This window comes from Amblyomma mixtum, chromosome 2 (assembly GCF_055824585.1).
Source record: "Amblyomma mixtum isolate Tamu chromosome 2, ASM5582458v1, whole genome shotgun sequence".
NCBI lineage: Eukaryota > Metazoa > Arthropoda > Arachnida > Ixodida > Ixodidae > Amblyomma > Amblyomma mixtum.
In genome coordinates, this window is record NC_143013.1 from 164506003 (window position 1) to 164528556 (window position 22554).

A 22554-nucleotide genomic window follows, 5' to 3' on the forward strand; every position below is an offset into this window, starting at 1 on the left:
CGGTTATCTACATATCTTGAACACAAACATGTCTTTGCGAGCACCATGTTCGGATTCCGCCCACACAGGTCCGCACAGGATGTCCTCCCACAAATCAATCGGGAAGTCCTTGACCCCCTCGAATGCCCCCATAATGAGCGGGTCGTACTCGCCTTGGATCTTAAAGGGGCATTTGACAATGTAACACATGAGATCATACTTACTAACCTAAGTCACACCGACTGTGGACTCAACACATTCCGATACATAAGCCAATTTTTAATGGATCGTCAATCCTACATTCGAATTCAAGATAGAGACCATGGTCCTTACCTACTCGGCACGCGGGGAACCCCTCAAGGCGCGGTACTTTCCCAGCTGCTCTTCAATCTGGCCATGATGCACCTGCCGGCCCAGCTGAGTGGTGTCGCCGGCGTGCAGCACGCCCTGTACGCCGATGACATCACTCTGTGGGCCACGCAGGGCAGCACAGGGGATACTGAAACCAGCCTGCAAACAGCGGCGACGATAGTAGACCGCTACGCCCGCCGCTGCGGTCTTCAATGTTCCCCTCAAAAATCGGAATTTGTGCACCTCCGCCCCTCACAGAAGTGCACAACTAAAATATCTTTTTCTCTTGACAGTGGTCCCATACGCGAAAGTGATGAGATACGGGTACTCGGACTCTACATCCACAAACACAGGCGGCCAGACACTACATTGGCCAAACTCCGTAAGGTGGGGGCCCAGGTGGGCCGCATGGTCCGCCGGGTTTCCAACAAACGCGGAGGTTTACGATGTAAGGATGCCTTGCGGCTGGCAAACGCCTTCGTAACTAGTCGAATTCTCTATTCGACTCCTTATCTCCACCTACGGAAACAAGAGGAGGATGCCCTTGAGGTCATCCTTCGCAAAATTGTTAAACGTGCCCTTGACCTCCCCATCACTACTTCGAACAGCCAGCTTATGGCCCTTGGGGTGGTGAATACTTTCCGGGAGCTCCGGGAGGCGCACCTTACAAACCAGCACACGCGTTTGTCGCTAACGGAGTCGGGTCGCCGCCTTCTTGCTCGACTCCATATACTACACACCCCTCCAATGGAGGACAGGTTTCGCATCCCGGAACTGTGGAGACGTGCCCTCCACGTGCGGCCTCTTCCAGCAAACATGTCACATGAAGACCATGATGGTCGGCGCCTGGCACCAGCGGAAGCGCTAGCCCGATATTATGGCAACAAAACAGGTGTATACTACGTGGACGCCTCCGGCCCTCAGCACGGGGGATGGTACACGGCCGCGGTAGTTCACAACAGCAACACAGTTAACGGCCTCACTTTCAGAGCCCGCAGTGGAACACAAGCAGAAGAGGTCGCGATTGCACTCGCGGCCTCACATTCCAATTCAAAATACATAATTACCGACTCGCGAGGGGCCTGTCGGAACATCGAACAAGGCAGCACTCCCTTCCTAGCCTATCGAATATACCAAAATTGCATACGGGATACAGACCCCGCACACCGTTACCTCATATGGGCCCCTGCTCATCAGGGGTTGGCAGGAAACGAGGCAGCAGACGCAGCCGCCCGCGCGCTCTGTCACCGCGGTGTTTTTTCCTCCCCACCTGATGAGGAACCCGATTTTAATCCGGTTTATACGTTCAAAAATATCGCAACCTACTTTCAAGATAGCCATCGCCTTTACCCTAGCCCATGTAAAGGCCTCAAGAAGGCGGATGAGCGGCTTCCTGTCCGCCTCTTCACCAATACATGGCTGTGCCCGGCAGCACTAAAACATTTTGACCCCTCCTTTAGCGGCAACTGCCCGCACTGTAGTGCGGTGTCTTCGGACACCTATCACATGGTGTGGGCCTGCCCCTCCAACCCGGCCATTTCCCCTATCCCCAACCCTACCCGGGAGGACTGGGAGGCGACTCTGCTCGGCTTCCACGACTTACAGGCCCAATAAGCCTTAGTCGGGCGCGCCCGGGCGGCGGCTACCGCCACTGGGATCCCAAACTAGGGACCTCCACCTAGTGTTTGTAAGGATCGGTCCCTTACGGGCCGATCCAAACACCTCCTGTCCGTTCTGAATAAATGTTTTCACCACCACCACATGGTGTGGGCATGTACTCATAATCCTCACCTTCCCCCTTCCCCCACCCTCACCCGAAAGGCATCGGAGACTGCCCTCCTCAACTGCTCCACACTGGAGTCTCAAAGGGCTCTAGTAAAGCGGGCGCGAGACGGGGCCTCGTCGTGCGGTGTCCCGGACTAAGGATTCCGACCATGTAGCAGGGTTTTTTTTTTGACCCTCAAACTCTCTTTGCATATTCAAGTTGTTGACCACCGGCGAGCGCGGCTTCGGCCGCTTATCTGATTTTTTCAGCAGCGTCCGCTCCGGCGGACGCAGTTGTTGCTGCGACGCGCGTCTTTTCTTTCCTTTTTCTCTTTCCTCTGATCTCTTAACTCTCCTCTATCTGCACGTGGCAGCGGTGGTGGCTTGGCTCGAGCCAGTAGCAGGCCCGTGCAATTTCCTTTTCCTCCTTCTCTCAGTCACAACAACAACAACCACCACCACCACCGCTGCCACGAGCAGATAGAGAGTTAAAAGATCCGAGGAAAGAGAAAAAGGAAAGAAAAGACGCGCGTCGCAGCTACAACCGCGTCCGGTCACGCACGCTTCTGCATCGTCCTGCGTTTCATGCTTACTCTACTCTCGGTTATGGGAGAGGCCGAGATTTTTTGCACTCATTGATGCGTAGCGGAAAGAATTGGTTTTTAGATACATGCGTTCAACATTAAGAATTCGCTTTCGGATACATCCGTTCAACATTTATTGAATTAATTTTGCTTAATGATCTTGTTGTCCGCATAAAAGTGAGGTTGGGCAATTACTGCTGGTGTCTTGATCCCTAAAAATTTATTTTTCATAATTTTTAACCTGAGGTGTTCCTACGCATAAATAAGGGTTCGCAAGGTTCTTAAGAAAGGTGTCAGGTTAAAAGGCTTTCGCAATGAACAAATATTGATGCACTGATTCGAACACATTCAAGCATAACAGAAAAATAAGCTAAGGAGGTGCAGTACACTGAAGACAGATATTCTAGAACAGGTGTTATTTTGATCAAAAGCAATGCTCCTTTAAAAAATGGCTGAGGCTTAGCTAAGGTTAAGCCTAGTCAGATGCGAAGCATATTGATGGCTAGGCTTGGTAATACATGGCTTTCCTTGGTTGAATACTTGGTCATATTAATACAACCACTAGAAGCCTTCGTCGTGGGGGAAGACAACGGCATGGCTACAGCGGAACGCCGACTAACCCCGAGACGCGCGTTGGGTGAGCGCCTGGATTGCCACGGAAGCCGCGTCCGCCTGCCCGGTGGAGCGAGCGTTTCACCTACACCGAGTGTGAACGCGCGTTCGAAATGCGCGGGAAACGCCGCTCGAGGACATTCCGGCGTCTGTGCGATGGCATCGTTCTCCCTCTCCCAGCGCGTGACGGCGAACTGTCGTGACGTCATCGTGTCACGTGGTGTGGCATCATCGTGTCGCGTAATTTGGAGGCGCACAACCACAGCGACGGCGCGAGGTGGGCCCCCGTTTCTCTACTGTCGTGACGTCATCGTGTCACGTGGTGTGACGTCATGTATCACGTGATTTGGAGGCGCATAACCACGGTGAAAGGCTGAACTGGTAGCTAAAGTAGTATGCTTCGCATAAAATATATGGAGCTTTATTTAATTACCTTTATGGAAATTGAGCCTTCTGAATGCGTTTAGTCAAATATACTCAAAATGCCTCGTTCACGTAAAGCTATTTGAGAAGGGTACGCTAATATAGTTGTATGTGGACATATTTTGCAAGTGAATGCCTTGTAACGTGCATTGGTTTGAGACTTGAGTACGATTACACTGATAGGGGCACATTGGCATTTGTAAGCATTGAAGAAAATCTGGCAATTAGGAGATGAGCACTAAATTGAACCCGAGTCAATCTGAAGAGATGCTTTAAATACCATGATAAATGAGGCAATCATCAGAATGGAGCTCCAAACTTTGCAGACAATGTCCGAAGATGTAAATCAGGAAAAGAAAAGCCTAAGAACTGCCCTCGTGTTAAAGTGTGCACGGATTTAATCAAAGTCAGAGCCAATAATCAAAACATGCGGATATCGCTAATCATGCGAATCAAGCACAGTGGCATGAAGACTAGGAGAGACAGCTGTTTCAGTAGCTGTGTGTAATGTCTACAACCAAAGGCTTTTCTAAAATAAAAAAAAATATAAAACCAATTTGATCGCCTATCTCAAATGAAGAAAACATGCCATCAATAAACTAAAAAAGGTGATTAGACCAAGACAAAAAGGTTCGATAACCTTATTAAGTTGTAATGTACTCATATTGGTGAAAGCATTTTATGACTATTTTCTAAATTATATGATTAAGCGCTTTACAACCCACATCTCTCAAAATAATTGGTCGATAATTACAAACAAAACTTCTGGAGTCATTTTTATCTACTGGGACTACACTAGACTATAAAGAGACAGTGCGCAAAGAGGCGGGCTAAGTCGTTTCTGCAGCAAAGTGCTTCTGTTCGTTCATTCGAGCATGATTTTAAGACTAAGAGCTATTCGACTCTCGAGAGACAAAGACGCTATTCGAACAACAGGAAATTGAGGTCTCGATATTAATAAGCAGTTTTGGCCCACCTTAAAGAATAAGAATCAATTCAGTTTTCTCAAGTTGTCTCAGGCACATTAACGCCAACGCAGATTGAACATATCGGTGTAAACAAAGCGCATTAGCTTCATCATTGGCAATCGTGGCACCTTCGACGTGTAGATTTGTAATTCCTATTGATTTATGGACATTACGTTAAAAATATTTCTGAGAAGGGTTGTTTTGTAGGCCTGTTGGTCGTACATATTTCAAGAAAAGCTTCGGCGCGGCAGACGCGGGCAAAACGTAGAAAAAACCACAGAGCGCAAACTAATAACTGATTTTATTGAAACCCGCGTCAACGAATATATGCTTTGCGCTCATCAACGACAAAAAAGAAAAAAAGATAACATGCAGTGAAGAGAGCATTAGGCACAAAATGATCAGCAGCCATGGCACGTGTGACACTAGCGAACATCGTTTGAAGTTTGAAGTTTATTAAATTCTGACAGTACAAGATTGTCATGGCGCCGGAGCGAGGCGAGACTATGCCCGCCTGACTAGGCCCCTGGCGCCACGAGCACAGCAGACAACACTGCACAGAAAAAATGTATACATAGGTACACATAATACACACATATACATACTTATATATATGATAAACACAATTATACATACAATAAATCAATGCAACTTAATAGGTATAAATAATGCAACTGAAGAAATGAAGATACAGGAAGGCCAAAAGCAAAGTGGGAATAAAACGTCTTGCAACGTATGAAATTGTATGGCAGTCGAAAAAAAACAGAAAATAAATTACAAAAAAACACTAGTCAATTGTTGGAAAAATACAGTTTTGATTTCTTTCTGAATATGGAAATGGTTGAGGAATCTTGCATGATACCAAATAAAGCGTGCGCATTATTAAGTAAGTTAGGAATCTGCCACTGTAAAAGCTGATTGCCGTAGTTTGTTCTAGTTTTAGCCTTAATAAAGTTCCTAGCTCTTAAGGTGTAGTTAGTTGTGGTATTAGTATATATAGAAAAAAAGTTCTCACGATTACTTATGAATTCTAAAAATGCTTTTTCGAATAACTTTTGTTTATATAGATTAGTGACACTCAAAATACTGTCCTGGGGAAAGTACTCAGAGGTATGTTCGTACATCGATAGGTTATGAATAATACGAAGACACTTTTTCTGCATTCGGAATAGAGTTTCCAAGTTAGCCCTAGAAGTGACGCCCCAGATAAGTAGACAATAGTGTAATCTAGAATGAATAGTAGAAAAGTATAAATGACGTTTAAGTTTTAGAGGTAACAGCGTGCGATGTTTATTGAGCATACCAATTAATTGTGCTATGCTACGTTTAATACGACTTACGTGATGCGTCCACCGTAGATTTTCATGGAAGAGTACACCCAAGAACTTGTACTGGGAAACCCTTTCAAGTGGTTGAGATTGAAATATTAAAGAGGATGCGAAATTAACTGGTTTATTAATAGGAGTAAAAACAATAAACTTTGTTTTTTTAACATTTAGGCTCAACTGATTAGCCGATAACCATGCTGAACCATGCCGATAGCCATGCCGATAACATCGTCATGCCCCAAATTTAATCATTCTGATAGGAATTCTAATTCTCTGTTGAGAAGCGTAACAGATGAATTGCTCACGCATGTGTTCGTCCCCGAAAGAAGGATGACTGCTGCTTCAAAAATTTCCCTTTGAAGCTTGTCTTTTCTGCGGCCTAAAATAACTGTACCTCTGAAGAGCGGGAAGCAGCCGCATTCTTTGCAGTGCACCGGCAGGTGCACCCCAGTGCTGTTCTTGAGAGAGTTTGAGTGTTCTCATAATAGGTCATTTATGAACCTGCCGGTTTGTCCAACATAAAACTGACCACAGGTGAACTTGAGTTTGTAGATCACGCGTTCTGCACATGGGATGAAAGGATTTTGGTGCTTTTTGCCGCAGACTATTCTTTCTGATTGCACCCTGCCAACCATCGGGCATAGTGTTGCCAGTTTACACGGTGCCGTAAAAACCATGCTGACGCCATGCTTCGTAGACACCTTTTTAAGGTTGTGTGAAACCTTGTGTATGTATGGAACCACCTCAAGTTTCTTTTCTCCTAAAGGCTCCTGTAATGTGGCCGCTCTGCCTGGGTTCTTCAACTTTTTGAATAATGATTCCGCGGCTCCCACCCTCAGGGATGACTTGTAGCCGGCCATGCGAAGACGCTCTGTTTGAGTTGTAAAACTTTCGGTAACCTTGTGTTCGCAAGACTTTAGAAGGACGGACTTAAATAGGGAAACCACAAGACCGAGTTTTACAAGTTTTGAATGGCAGGAATTGAAGGGTAATGGAGCCTTCTTACACCGCGGGAGATACTGCCAACAAATGTGCTCTTTGTTATCAAAAGATAACCTTAAATCCAAAAATTGAATGCACTGCGAAGATGGCAACTCAGAGATGATACGGAGGGAATTAGACACGCTAGGGAATTAGACACCTCTGACTTGCCATCTTCGCAGTGCAATCAATTTTTGGATTTAAGGTTATCTTTAGATATCAAAGAGCGCATTTGTTGGCAGTATCTCCCGCGGTGTAAGAAGGCTCCATTACCCTTCAATTCCTGCCATTCAAACCTTGTAAAACGCGGTCTTGTGGTTTCCCTATTTAAGTCCTCCCTTCTAGTCTTGCGAACACAAGGCTACCGACAGTTCTACAACTCAAACAGTGCGTCTTCGTATAGCCGACTACAAGTCATCCCTGATGGTGGGAGCCGCGGAATCATTATTCAAAAAGTTGAAGAACCCAGGCAGAGCGGTCACATCACAGAAACCTTTAAGAGAAAAGAAATTTGAGGTTGTTCCATACATACACAAGGTTTCACAGAACCTTAAAAAGGTGTCTACAAAGCACGGTGTCAGCAAGGTTTTTACGGCACCGTGTAAACTGTCATCACTATGCCTGATGGTTGGCAGGGTGCAATCAGAAAGAATAGTCTGCGGCAAAAACACCAAATTCTTTCATCCCATGTGCAGTAGGCGTGATCTACAACATCAAGTTCACCTGTGGTAAGTTTTATGTTGGACAAACCGGCAGGTGCATAAATGACCGATTCTGAGAACACTCAAACTCTCTCAAGAACAGCACTGGGGAGCACCTGCCGGTGCACTGCCAAGATTGCGGCTGTTTGCCGCTCTTCAGCGGTACAGTTATTTTAGGCCGCAGAAAAGACAAGCTTCAATGAGAAATTTTTCAAGCAGCAGTCATCCATCGTTCGGGGACGAACACATGCGTGACCAATCCATCTTTGACGCTTCTCGACAGAGAATTAGATTTCCTATCAGAATGATTAGATTTGGGGCACGACGACGTTCGCTAGTGTCACACTTGCCGTGGCTGCTGATCATTTTGTGCCTAATGCTCGCTTCACTGCATGTTATTTTTTCTTTTTTTTTGTCGTTGATGAACGCATTGCATATATTCGTTGACGCGGGTTTCAATAAAATCAGTTAGTTGGCGCTCTGTGGTGTTTTTCACCGTTTTGTCCTCGTCTGCCGCGCCGAAGCTTTTCTTGAAATAAAAATATTTCTTGAGTTCATCAAGATTATTACAAAGTTTCAAACCTGGTCCTTTAAAGTACCTATCCTTAGAAGATTTTTTTACAAAGTTTAAAATTATCACGGCTGGGCGCTAGGTGAGGGGCGAGAGCAGTTCAAAGCAGGGCACACAAAATCAGGCAGGTCTGCCCGCAGCAAAATCGTCATCGCCAACCAGCTCTTCGTCTTTGTCTCTTTAAATCTCGACACTACCTACATATGTAAAGAGGAATTGTCGCGATAGTAAACACATGGCCTAAAGTACGCAGGGTGCAAAATCATGCACTGCCGTGTCAGATCTTGCTGGCCGATGTAAAAGAGAGTGGGAATGACGAAGAGCTGAAGGAATCGTCACGCTTAATGCGGCTTAAGCTGGACGCCGTGTACAATGTCAAGGCAGGGAGAATGACCTGATGGCAATAGGGCTCCGTCGGGCCGCATCTCATAGCTACCCGATGCGGCGAATAAACGTGTACGGGCCAAAGTATTGCTCCATGAGTTTTTCCGAGAGACCTCGATTGCGTACCGGCGTGCGTGCCCAGAGCTTGTCCCGAGGTTGAAAATGAAGGGCACTTCGAATGCGATTGCAGCGACGACCTTCGGTATGTTGTTGGCGTTGGATGCGGACTCCAGCTAGTTTCCGAGCTCCTATCGCGCGCTCGCAGACTAATGGGGCATCATCAGCAACGTCCACAAGCAGCTTGTGCGGCATGATTGCGGCAAGCACCCTGATGCCGTGGGCAGTCTGCAAAAGGGATATACTCCTGCTCATCAGTGGTATTATAGGCGAATGTAACATAGGGTAGTCCTGATTTCTATGCGCTACATCCACGTGTATGGCGATCATATCGTCCATCATCTTGCTCAGCCTCTCCGTTAGCCCATTGGCTTGGAGATGGTACATATTAGATCGGTGGTGGCTGGTGCCGATTAAACGCAGAACCTCTTGGGTGAGCAGCGCCAGAATTTCGGCACCATTGTGAGTGGTCAAAGCGCAGGCTCAGTGTGACGAAGGGCATTACACTGAATTAAAAATTGGGCTGCTCCAGTAGCTTTTGTCGTCGATGATGCATTCTTGTCTTGTCATCAGTGGTATTACGGGCGAATGTAACGTAGGGCAGTACCTCGGGGCAGTTTCTGTGGCCAGCGTCCATGTGTATGGTGATCATATCGGCCATCGTCATGTTCAACCGCTCCCTCAGCCCATTGGCTTGGGGATGGTTCGCACTAGTTCGGTGGTGGCTGGAGCAGATTAAACGGGGAACCTCTTGTGTGGACTGTTCCAGAATCGCGGCACCACGAGCAGTGATCTTAAAGGTGGCGAAGCGTGACGAAGGACAATACATTAAATAAAAAATTTGGCTCCCTCAGTAGCCGTCGAGTTGGTCCATCGCTATGTTTATATATCTATTGCGCGACTTCGACGTTGAAAATAGGCCGAGATAATCCATTCCGACAGTGTGAAATATAGAAAGCGGTGGCTCGATTGCCGGGAGAAGACCCACCGGTCGTATAGGCAGTGCATGTACAATAATTCTGAAAAAAAAAAGCTTTTCAGCGCAATCTTTAAGACGGAATATGCCAGCAAATATCCCGCCACCAGGATTGCATATTTTTGCTAATGTAGGATGGGGTTGTGGCTGAGCAGAACCTAGGTCGCTTTGCAACGTTCAGCAAACGTGCAGGCCAAGCGTTCGCGCTGCGAGCGAGCGACACACCTCAGGATCGTCGTCTTCTTTCACTACTACAGTTCACCACAGTGAGCGAGCGCGGCTGCTACACTACACTAATAACACTTTTGCTATCGTCAAAGCGTTCTCCACTGCTTTACTCTGGTAGCCTTAACTGCTGATGGGAGCGATGGAAACACTACAAAGGAAACATATTGCTACATATCATAAGATTGGACTATTTTACAATATTTTTATATCAGTACCTTACAGTTCTCAAAAAGAATGTTGGACGTGACTTTCGACTTTGGCACGCTCGAATGGATACCCGAGGGAAGAAACGAAACGCAGAAGGCTAATATCCGCCATCGCCTCTACGGCACTGACCCTTATCTCACACACGCACCACCGGATGCGATTTGGCACCACCATGCCATAGGAAATGTCCTCCGACTTCGCGGCCGTTCGCAATGCGCAAAACTATGACTGCGTTCATACGGGAAACCATGGTAGAGAGAGGGTGTGGTAGATGGTTCTTGGCGATCACAAAATGATCAAGGGAGGGGAAAACCTCAGGCCAGGTTCCCTGGCTCAAGCAACCTGAGGTTTTCCCCTCCCTTGTTCATTTTGTGATCGTACGGGAAAGACCCTTAAAGCGATAACTATGTCCTACAAATCACCTTCGAAAAAACAGGCGCGGCAAACCATGAGGAAAAGCCAAAATAAAGCATTGGAAGAGATTCAGGAAGGGCCCCAAACTAGCTGCGTCGGAAGGAATAACTTTCAACGCAGCGCGAAATACGAGGACAAGATCAGCACACAGACAAACGCTCAATTGACGGTTTATTGACTGCATGCCATGGCTTGAATACAGTGGCAAACAATCTAAAAAAAGAAAGAGCCCCACCTAAAAAAACACATGAATGGCGCACGACAACCGTTCCATGGCAACAGAACAAATGACCGGCTGGGTGTCTTTTTTATCTCTCTTCTGGAAATCAAAGTTCCTTATCTGACACGGCTACTGAACAGGTGCTTACATAGCGATCTTGGTGTTTGCTGATCTCGTACGCTTCAATGATTTCTCTGGTGATTTTTATGGAACTCTAATCTCTACCTGTGATGAGATTTTCATCTCTGCGGTGAACGCCGCGATGACCGGCCGTACTGTACTCATGTTGTTGTTGCGCTCCCCATAGCCGGTCTTTGAGGTATCTGCCAGCCTGTCTCGTGTAGTGCTTACCGTAAACATGTTAGCCGAATCCTGTTGACAACATCTTTTGTTCACGGTACGAATATCTTTTGGTCCTTCTTTGCATAGCCCACCTTGCTGTTGTTGCTTGTGCTTACAATGCGGCAAAGCAACGAGAGCTTAGCTGGTGCTCACAATTTCAGCGTGGAATAGGGGAGAGTTCTGCAACCGTCACCTCAGTGGATTGGTCCCTGGACTGCGGCTCCATCTTCTATGTGATATAGTGCGTCATGAAGCAACATTACTTTGTTGTCTGTGGCTCGGAGTTGCCTTCACAAATCAATATGTTTTCCGCATCGCAATGGCCGCAGCCATTCTTATGTACACTCTGCCTGTGAAGAAACAATCAGTAATCTCCTGTGCGAGTGTCCTGTCTTCGTGAACGAAAGACATAAGCTGCGTTGTGCTCAGGACCGCCATGATCCTCGCCAACTCACAGAGGCCAAGATCCTCGGTCCTTCGCTACAACAATCGACTGCCATCAAGGCTTACAAGGCACTGTAACAAGGTACCCATGGGGGCTAGTTGGTGTACATCAGGGATAACTTCACCAGCGAAAGAACGAGACACGAGGAGAAGAAGAACACAGGACAACGCTGGACAACGCTGGGCCCTGTTTTGTTATTTGGGAGAGAAAGCCTTGATAAACAGATTGTGACGGTTTCCCGTTCCTTCTATCTTCCCTCTGTAACCTCCACATTCCCTTCCCCAGTGCAGGGTAGCCAACAGGAAACCTTTCTGGTTAATATCCCTGCATCCCCCCCCGCCCCCCACTATTTCTATATATCTATCTCCTGTAAGTATGCTAAAACCGCGACCTTTCTTTTTCTTTCTGTTTTCTTCTTCGTCTCTCCCCTGCTGCTAAATTTAGGATATCTCGTAGCAACGTTTCTGAAACAGTGATCAGAATATGGCTTGGGTACACCGATGCCTGAAGGCGGTCTACCTGACGCTAAAGGCTTTCGTGCAATACATGACTGCACATATTTTCCAAGCCGTATTGACAACATAATTTTGCAATTGCACGTTTGACAAGTTTAGAATGAGTGGAAGAAAACGACGTGAGAGAGATTGCCTCTTTTGTCGTTGTTTGCCACTGTATTTAACCAGTGGGACACCCTCAATAACCCATCAGTTTAAGTTCTGCGCTTTTCCGTGTGCTCGTCTTGTCCTCGTGTTTCGCGCGGCGTTGATAATATTGAACAAACTTGCCCAATCTTCCGTTTTGTCTACAAATAACTAGTTACAATGAATGAAAAGCCTACTTATAGACCTTAAAAGAAACTTTACAGAAACTTTCGACACCACAAGTGACACCCCAGCTGTAGACAACCACCTGCTACACACCTTTTGGTAGCCACAAGAGGTCTCGTGAAACGGTGGAAGAAGCAGACTAAATAGCAAAATACGAATTCGTACAGTAAGGCTTCAACTTCAAGCCGATCAATACGCGGGGGCGTCGTTCACACGGATTTTTGAACAAAGTACCTCTTCCTCAAAGGCAACTTAGACACCAAGGCCGCACAGAGCCTTCTCCGATGCGTAATAGACCCTCACAACGCTAAGGGCGAACGAAATATAATTGGCAGTGGTTTAGCTCTGGTGAAACCTGGAGGACTGCGAAAGCAACGAGTAGAGAGAGAGAGGGGCGATCGGGAGCGCGCGGCAGCGGCGGCGGCCCCGGCAGGCTAGCTATGTGCCGCTTCTCCGCATATGCAAGGGGCGATAGCGGCAGCGGCACGTCTGAGTCACCAGCGCAGCGACGGCGGTCCAGCTTTGTGCCATTTGACGTCCCTTCTCCTTGCGTATGCGCAGTATGGCCTTTCCTCAGCTCCGCGAAATGGCTCGGCGAATCGCGTAGTATTGCTTTCGCAACAAACACTTGTGTTCAGCCCTAAGCAGATTTGAAAGCATGCACCATGGATGAACTCACGCGTCACTGTGTGTGCAACAGGAGAGACCTATCGCCATCAAATAAGTAGTACCAGGGAGGACTGTGTAAAGAACTACGCAGTGACTTCTTTGTCGAGAAAATAAAATTAGCACTAGGAGGAATGAGCAGAGATAGTGCGAAGGTAAAGAAAATCACGGTAGTACTTAAGGTGAACCTCGGTGCGGAGGAATTACAAGAACTCATGGATTACATAATCAATAGCTGAGGTAATTTCACCCCTCCACAACCATGAGAAACAGCAAATGAACGCTTTGTCCCCAAGCCCGGCAAAGAAAAAAAATATGTTTAGTGTTTCGAGCCAGATTTTGAAGACTTCTCTTCAAACAAGAATTTAAGCGTAGTCACTGCATAGTTTCAGCCTACTGCTGGTCCTAATGGGAGGTCTTCTAAAACCCCGTTCCTCTTTTTTTTCTTATTCGTCTAAAGTCAGAGCTTCTGGCGCTAAGCGTCCACCTCTGTTCCCTCGTTGCCGCATTCTGGCGAAATTGCTGTGATTGCGCCGTGACGACGAAAAGAAAAAAAAAAGTGGTGCAGCTCCTCTTTTCTTAACACTTGGCAATGGCAGGCGGAATTTTGTAATTTTCTTTTTCCCTTTCCATCCACTTGCTTCTTTGCCGTTGGCCAGCGCCTCTCTGACGTTATAAGCGGCTGGTGCCAGCAGTGCTGCCAACCCTAGGGATTTTTCCCGAAATGTATAGAATTTGGGTGCTGTTTAGGGAAACAGAGATTTTTTTGTATAATCTATGGAACTTTCATTTGCTCGGAGAGTTTGTTTTTTTCTCTCTCAAATTGGGAAGACAGTGCAAGCTTTTTATTCTTTTTTCTCCACAACTGACGGAGGCCCGCACAACACCGCCGCGCGCTCGAGTAAAGCCTGTTTCAAATGCAAGTGAAAACGCTGTGTTGCTGCTGCGCAAAGGCTATTTAGAGCACATCGCGGCGGCTCCAGCAGTCAGAGCGGCGATGTTCCAACAAGTTACGGATTTTTCGCCGCTCTGCGCTGCTCAATTTTCAGTCGCTTGCATGCATGTGAACCAGCCTCTACACGGACGTAGTCGGACGTGTATGGTCCCTGACGTGGGGTGGCACGCGCTGCTGTGATCTGACGCGCCACGGCCTTCCCTCAACACGCGCGCCCCTTCCTCGCGCTGTATATGGAGCTCGCTTCAAGACGTGAAGTTCCTATTTAGTAAGCACATCTGCATGTTCATTTTGATAACTTGAACAGAACAAGGGCGCCATTTTTTTGATAAAGGAGTGCCGTGCTTAAAATCTTAGCTAGTCCAACTAGGGAAACAATTCCCAGTTCACCCGCTGCGATGGCTGAGTGGTTATGGCGCTCGGCTGCTGACCCGAAAGACCAGGCTCCGATCGCGGCCTTTGCAGTCGAATTTCGGTGGAGGCAAAATTCTAGAGGCCCGTGTACTGTGCAATGTGAGTGCACGCTAAACAACCCCATGTGGTCGAAATTTCCCGAGCCCTTGACTTTTTCGTCTCTCATAGCTTGGATTGCTTTCAGACGTTAGACCCTCCGAAGTCATGGACCATAATTCGCAGTTCTACCACGGCGAACAAAGTGAGTTGAAATCACACGAGGTATACAAAAGCTATAACAATGACCGCTTCATTGTATTAATTGACTCGAACTGTCACGTCAGCCACACTCTAGAGCTATCGCAGCAAATGAACAAGCAGCGGTCATATCGCAGTTTCCGTACACTCCTGAAGCGACCTCCAGGCTTTTTATACGTGCTATCCTTCGGCGGAAGTCTAATCCGACACATCTTAAGGGGAAAAAAATCAGTTAATTCCATGTGCCAATGCATGTTTACTATTATCTTGCGCACAGTGGGAAAACAACACAGACATGATATAAAGCCTTTAATTTGTAATTTCTAAAGAGCGCTACGGTATATCTTGTAGCTTCATTTATAAGTTCTTTATTTTGGATCTTTCATTTTAAATTTACAGCTAATTTGCTTAGAAACGTCAGCTGCATCATAAAACTTGCTACTGAACTACGCATAAGTATACATTTCTTTCTCAATTTAACACTACTTTTGGTATGTAGTGAAATCTAGGGAATTTGGTTGCAAATTGGGGAAGAAGCGGCTCTGGAGGTGGATGAACGCCACTAGGCGCGACGAGAGCGGACGCACCTTACGTCGGCTCCCGCGATCTTCGCCCGGACCGCAGAAAATTCTGGCAGAACCCTGGATGATTCAGCTGCATCGTGTGCCGCAAGCCATCAGGACCAAGTAGACACCAAGTTTGCTCAGGTGGGATCATGTTTCTGCATTTAAGCCGAGTATTGATTTCCCCCCGAGCATCTGTTGCACTAAGCCTAACGCGTCGCCGCTGCAAAGGGAATCCCCGAGCTGCCGCCCAACATGTGGACCTCCGCTCGTCAGGGATATGACCTGTTAACTGCGACGTGGACTGAAATCATCCCTACAGAACCCCTAGAAAACGACCCGCTTGCAGAAGAAATTAGTGATGAGCATCTTGCAGCGTGGATCACTCTTCACAAAAGGTGGCCATCGCTCCAAGCGAGACGCCGCCTCTAACGGTAACATGACGGCAAGAAAACAACTCCAGACCGGCGGCGTCCGATCATCACCTCCAGCCAAACTTTCCTGGTGACCCAGTCGAACTCCCAAATTCGACAAAGAAGACATCATTATTGTGGTCAAGCCACGCACATCCATCGACCTACAGGCAGCATTCCCACCGGGCGAACTTGGCCACGCCTTGACCGCTTATGTTGGCATCGACGCGGCTCAGCAAGCCTCGTTCGTGAACTGCCCTCTGTGGGACCAAAGCCTATTCATTTGCACAACCCAAGACACCACCATTGCAAACAAATTGGCCAGGGAATTCATCCTTTCTTCCAGCAAAGGTCAGGTTCCCGTGCAAGGACACGTAAAATTCAACGGTGAAGTGTGCTGTGGCATTATTACCGTCAACGAGCGCGCGGCCACGGCAACGCTCAAAGGCAAGATTTTGTGGAGGGACGCGGACATTGCCTTCATCCGAAAAGTGGGCAAATCTTCGATATCGCTCATCACCTTCGTGGGTAGAAGAGAGCCGCGCTTCGTCCGCTATAACACGACTATCACACCGGTGCGAGAATACAAGCGCACTATTCCCGCCTGCTACCGGTGTGGTACCATTGGCCATCGTGCGAACATCTGCCCCAGGCCAGTGGAAGAAAGATGCGGCCATTGTGGACTGAATGTGGGGTCAACGACCGAGGGTATGAAACCTCTTGAGTGAAAGCCATCGTGCATCGTGTATGGGGAAGCCCACCTTACGGGCTCCCAGGCATGCAAGGACAAGTTCTGGCGTCCCCAGGCGGCGCAGCGACCCCCCGCGGTACGCCCGGCCATGGACACTCCGGTGCAACGTCAAAAGTCGTCGCCGGACACCGTGCCAGGAGGTGCTTCCGGCAGCCCAGCTGCGGGATCGCGGCGAGAAGGCGGCGACGCCCGGCCCCCGCCAGCCAACCCGAAGACGCCACAGGAGCCGCCGAAGACGACGCCGCAGCAAAACCGACAAACTTCAGATCAGGGCGCTCCGGCCTTCCAGCCTGAGGACTTCCCGGATCTCGGAGGCACCACCCAGCAGGAGGATTCCAAGAAATCACAGGTCAAGGTTGGTGGTCGACCTAGGGTCGTTTCTCAGTCCCCTCCTCCCCCTCCTCAGCCCTCTCCCGAACTCATCGAGGTGCGCCGCGAAATGGAGGATCTACGCGACCAAGTTAAACATCTCGCGGCTGAAAACGAAATTCTCCGCATGGGAAAATCCACATCGTCCCCACTGGCACGCGAAGGTACGCCCGCCTCAGAGAACCCGGAGCCCATGAGCGAAGGGTCCGTTCCCCAATCCAATGCGAGTCGTCTGGACGCTCTAGAAAACAGCGTAGCTGAAATTTATATTCAACTTAGCGGTATCTGCCAGCTAATTTCCGAAAATATCAACAACACTATTGCCGAAACCACCCAGAAGATGACCCTCGCGGTCACAAGTCACATTAAAACCTGGACCAACAATTCCAACCGCCTGGGGCGTCGCCCAAGCCACAATTATGGAGCGTCCATCAAAATTCAACCGCCACATTGATCTCAGCGAAATTAGCGAGGACCCCATCGAACCTCCTTTGGCTCAAGGCGCTGGACAGGCTGCGATGGAGTCTGGCCCAGCTCACCCCGAAATTCATCATGTCACAGGGCACTAAGCGACCCCGCCGCTCCCCAAAACAGCAGGCTTTTTTCATTTATTCAGTGGAATTGCAGAGGTCTCAAAGACCGAAAAAAAAACGAGATCACCTTCGCCTCTATCTAGAGACGTTTAATCACCCAACTACGGTAGTCGCCCTACAGGAATCTGCGGCGGCAGTGAAGCTGTCGGGATATAATACGTACCAGCGTAACCCCTCCACCTGTCTGCTTGTCCACAAAAGCTACACAGCGCAAGAGGTCGATCTCGAATTAAATCTGCCCTACTCGTATGTAATGGTCTCCGTCCTCCCCCTGAAAAGGACTGACCCCCCCGTACACATTCTTAATATTTGCTGTCGCCCTAAACGTAAGAACATAATTTTTTCCGGCATCTTCAGTAAGGCAATGAAGGTGGCAGGGCGCTACCCCTTTCTGATTGTGGGTGATTTCAACGCCCCCAGTCGGATGTGGGGCTATCGCAAGGATAAAACGCGTGGCAGAAAGCTGACGGAGCTTATCTCCACGCTGGGCATCACCCTCCAAACCGACCCTGCAGTCCCAACCAGACTGGGCAACTCCGTCAATCGGGACACGTGCCCCGATCTTACCCTCACTCGGAGCATTCAACACGCAGAATGGATCAACACCGAGAACACCCTCGGCAGCGACCACTGCCTCATGACACCCGTCTCTACACCCGTCTCCTGAAGCGATCCCTAAACCAGGCACGACTCCCAGACTGGACGGCTTTCCGGCAGTCCTTGCCCACGTACAGTCTGGTACAAAACGGCTATTCCTCTTAGGCCCACACCCTTATACAAAATATTCGCTAACACGACAAGCAAATTCAGCTTACAGATAGGAGGACAGATGTGGATAACCATCTCTTTCATCTCTAGGAGGCGCGTCGCAGTCTCACAAAGAAATGGCGTCGCCAGAAACACAATCGGAAGCTCAAAATTCGAATTCTCGATATCACCCAGCAGGCGGCGGACTACGCTGCCCAGCTTGCCGACTCCAACTGGGTGGATCGCTGCAATCTGGCCGCTAGGCAAATGTCTAGTCGCAACACATGGCGACTTTTCCGTAGTCTGATCGATCCCACCCAAACACGCACCGAAACCCAAAAACACCTTCAAAGAGCTATTCACAAGTTTAAGGGCAATACGGACCAGCTGGCACAGACACAGCGGGATCGATATCTGTCACAGACACAAGATCCCCGGCGGTCGCAGCATCTCTATGCAGGCAGAGAAAATCCTGATCTCGATCGGCGATTTCAACTCGATGATCTACGGGCGGCTCTTGCCAAAATGAAACGAGGCACGGCTCCGGGTCGGGACAAGGTAACAGTCAAACTTTTGGCCAACCTACCGGATCCGGCGTACGAAGCACTCTTAGAATGCATAAATGGCGTCTGGGAAGGGTGCCATCCTCTACCCATAGAGTGGAAAACTGCGCTACTCACCTTCATCCCAAAGGCCGGCAAACCAATCAATACAGACAACCTCCGACCCATTTCCTTAACATCTTGTGTGGGCAAACTCATGGAAACTTGGTTCGAGATCGACTCTCAGAATACTTAGAAAATCGCAACACCTTCGCGGATACCATGTTCGGTTTTAGGCCGCATAGGTCGTCTCAAGACATACTCCTCCAACTAAAATATGAAGTGCTTACTCCTGTCGAGTGCCCCCATAACGAGAAGATAGTCCTGGCCTTGGACCTTAAAGGTGCATTTGACAATGTTAAGCACAGCGTCATTCTCGCCCACCTGAGCGAGACTGACTGCGGCACTAAAACCTTCAATTATATTGAACACTTTCTAACGGATCGGCAGGCCTTCGTCCGCATCCAGGACGAAGAGCACGGCCCGTACAGTATGGGCAGCAGGGGTATATCACAAGGCGCTGTACTGTCCCCTCTGCTCTTTAACTTAGCAATGCTTCACCTACCCACTAATTTGGCCGAGGTCGAAGGCATCCAGCATGCTCTGTATGCCGACGACACAACTACGCCGCGTACTCCGGCCTGCAGTGCTCCCCACAGAAATCAGAATTCGTGCATATTCGGCCAACAGCGAAGTGTCCAATCCCCATTTCCCTCTCCCTCGCCAGCGGCCCCATCCATGAGGCATCGGAGATCAGACTTCTCGGACTCTTTATTAGTAGAACACGTCGCGCAGACACAACACTGGCCAAGCTGCGTAAGGTTGGAGACCAGGTGGGCCGCATGGTCCGTAGGGTCTCCAACCAACGCGGAGGTCTAAGCACACATGCGTTGCGACTCGCATTATGCTTTAGTTACGAGTCGAATACTCTATTCGAACCCCTACCTTCACTTACGCAAGCAGGACGAAGATGTCTTGGAGGTTACCCTCCGTAAGATCATCAAAAGGGCGCTCGACTTTCCGATCTCCACTTCCAACGCGAGGCTCCTCGCGCTGGGAGTGGTGAACACATATCGGGAGTTGCAAGAAGCGCACCTCACCAACCAATACACGCCTTTAGCCCAGAACGTGTCCGGTCGTCGTCTTTTGGACCGACTACACATTCAACACAACCATCACGCCGAGGAAAGGGTACGAGTGCTCGAAATGTGGAGATGCGCCATCCACGTTCGAACCTTTCCTACGAAAATGTCCATAGAAGACCATAATGGCCGACGGAAGGCGCGGGCGGATGCCCTCCACCGCCATTATGGTAACAAACGCGGTGTGTTTTATACGGACGTGGCCGGCCCGCACCGCTCAAGGGGAGGATGGTACACGGCCGCAGTCAAACACCAGCAAATACAGGTGGACGGGCTCACTTTCAAAGCTCACAGCGCAACTCACGCTGAGGAGGTAGCCATCGCCCTGGCGGCCTCTCACCATCAGGCGCAATATATCCTATCAGACTCGCAAGGAACTTGTCGAAATTACGAGCTGGGTGGGGTATTCCTCACAGCTTATCGAATACTTCGCAACGCGGCACGGGACCGAGATCCTACGCTCCGCTACTTAGTCTGGACTCCGGGCCACCAAGGCCTACCAGGTAACGAGGCTGCAGACGCAGCCGCCCGCGCACTCACCTCCCGGGCCCCTGGCGATGACCTTACTGATTCGGATCTGGACAACGAACCTTTTTTAAAATGTAAAGATATAGTCAATAACTACCAAGACTCTCACCATAAGTACCCGACCCCCCTCAAGGGGCTGGGAAATGCAGGTGAGCGTCTTCTGATAAGACTTTTTACAAATACATTGCTATGCCCGGCAGTCATGAAACACTTCGGCCCCTCCTTTTCTGGCCTCGGCCCATACTGTACGGAGGTGGCTGGCACCTACCATATGGTGTGGGCAGGCCAGACGAATCCTTCCCTCACCTCCCATCCCAACCCAAACCGAGAGGACTGGGAGGCGGCCCTGCTCGGCAGCCACGACCTGCCGGCCCAACAGGCCATGGTCCGGCGTGCCCGAGCGGCGGTAGAGTCAAATGGGGTCCCGGAATAGGGACCCCACCTAGTATTCTGAGGGGGGTGGTGAACTAGGGGCGACCTCAAAAACTACCTATCTGTGTATCTTGTAATAAATGCTTTTCACCACCACCACAACCACCTGGAGGTGGACAGCACTGGGTTCCAGTGTCATGACGCCCCCAGACGTCACATACCCTGATGTATACAGAACACTGTGATGTACTATCAGCGTCAAATGAAATGCGAACAAAACACGTGAAATGCGAACACAAAAAATCAAGAATATGAGAGGCTAGACGTGAAATACAGGCGTGGCCTATTAACATTTCAGAAGAGCGGTCTTTTCGGCTTCGATGGGAAAACCAACTTCTCATGTATTTTGCCTAACTAGTATAATATCTGCGAGTTGTGCTGTTCGCGTTTCAATTGGCTTGTTCACGTTTCAATTTACGCAGATAGTACATACATGCTTCTTTTCCTTACTGTCGAATTGTGCCGTATAGTTCTGCGTAATTCTGCATTCGTGCGTAATTTCCTTTCCTCAAATACAATTTTCAGTTTCTTCATTACGGCCCCTGTTTCTTTTTCTTCTTTCACTCCCAATTCCTCCCTTCCTGTACGGTGCAGTTCGGGTGTCCACCGAGATGACAGAGAATAACTGCGCCATTTCCTTTCGTCAAAAAGTGTTGCGTTCAAAGGGCTAGACATCGCGCCGAACGGGTGATGGCGTTCCTGCCTTCCTGTACTGTGCGGTTGGGGTGTCCACCGAGCCATTTGCTTTCCTGAAAAAGCGTTGCGGTCAAAAGGCAAGGCATCGCGCCGAATGAGTGGTGGCGTTCACCCCTTCCCGTACCGTGCGGTTCGGGTGTCTACCGGGATGACAGATAATTACTGCGCCATTTCCTTTCCTCAAAAAGCGTTGCGTTCAAAGGGCAAGGCATCGCGCCAAACGGGTGGTGGCACTGCGAGGATCCCTGCCAGCGCCTACAACACGCTGTCGCGTTTAGCCGAAGCATAGGCGTCATGAATTGCCAGATAATTAGTATTGAGGCATTAATCAGTAATTAGCCACTAATTCGTAATTTGTCATTAATTCATCATCAATTATGTGTGACGTCATCCAGTGGGGACGTCACCAATATCACATAAGCAAAGTGGTTCGGAAAACGCTTTCGCCTCTACGCACTTTCGACAGTCAAAGTGCCCAATGAATTTTTTTGTCAGTTGCGACCGCGGCAGTCAGAATTCTATAGAGAAAACGCTTTACTCAGCGAGAGAGAGAGAGAGAGAGAAAACTTTATTTACAAAGGAATTCGGGGCACGCCCCAGGGTCCCCGCACGACCCCACTGCACTCAAGTGTTTATGTTCCTGAGGTCCATAACACTGGCAGCACGGCCGGTGGCGATGGTCTGCACGGCCGGGTCCTCCGAATGCAGCAGGGTCTCCCAGTCCTCCCAGGTCTTGAGGTTCTCTAGGAATCCCCGATCCGAGGCCACCTGAGCCCGGTTTAAAGAAACTCGGGCTAAAAGGTTGGCGGCCTCGTTTCCGGGATTCCCGGAGTGCGCAGGCACCCATATCAGCTCCACTTGGCGGGGCGGGGGTGCATAGGGCGAGTCCAGTATGCCAAAAGCAGGGACATGAACTCGGCCTCGAGCAAAATTTAGAATCGCAGTTTTAGAGTCAGTTAAAATATACCGGGCTTCCGTGCGGGTTATAGCAAGTGCAATGGCGGCTTCCTCTGCAGCCTCTGGG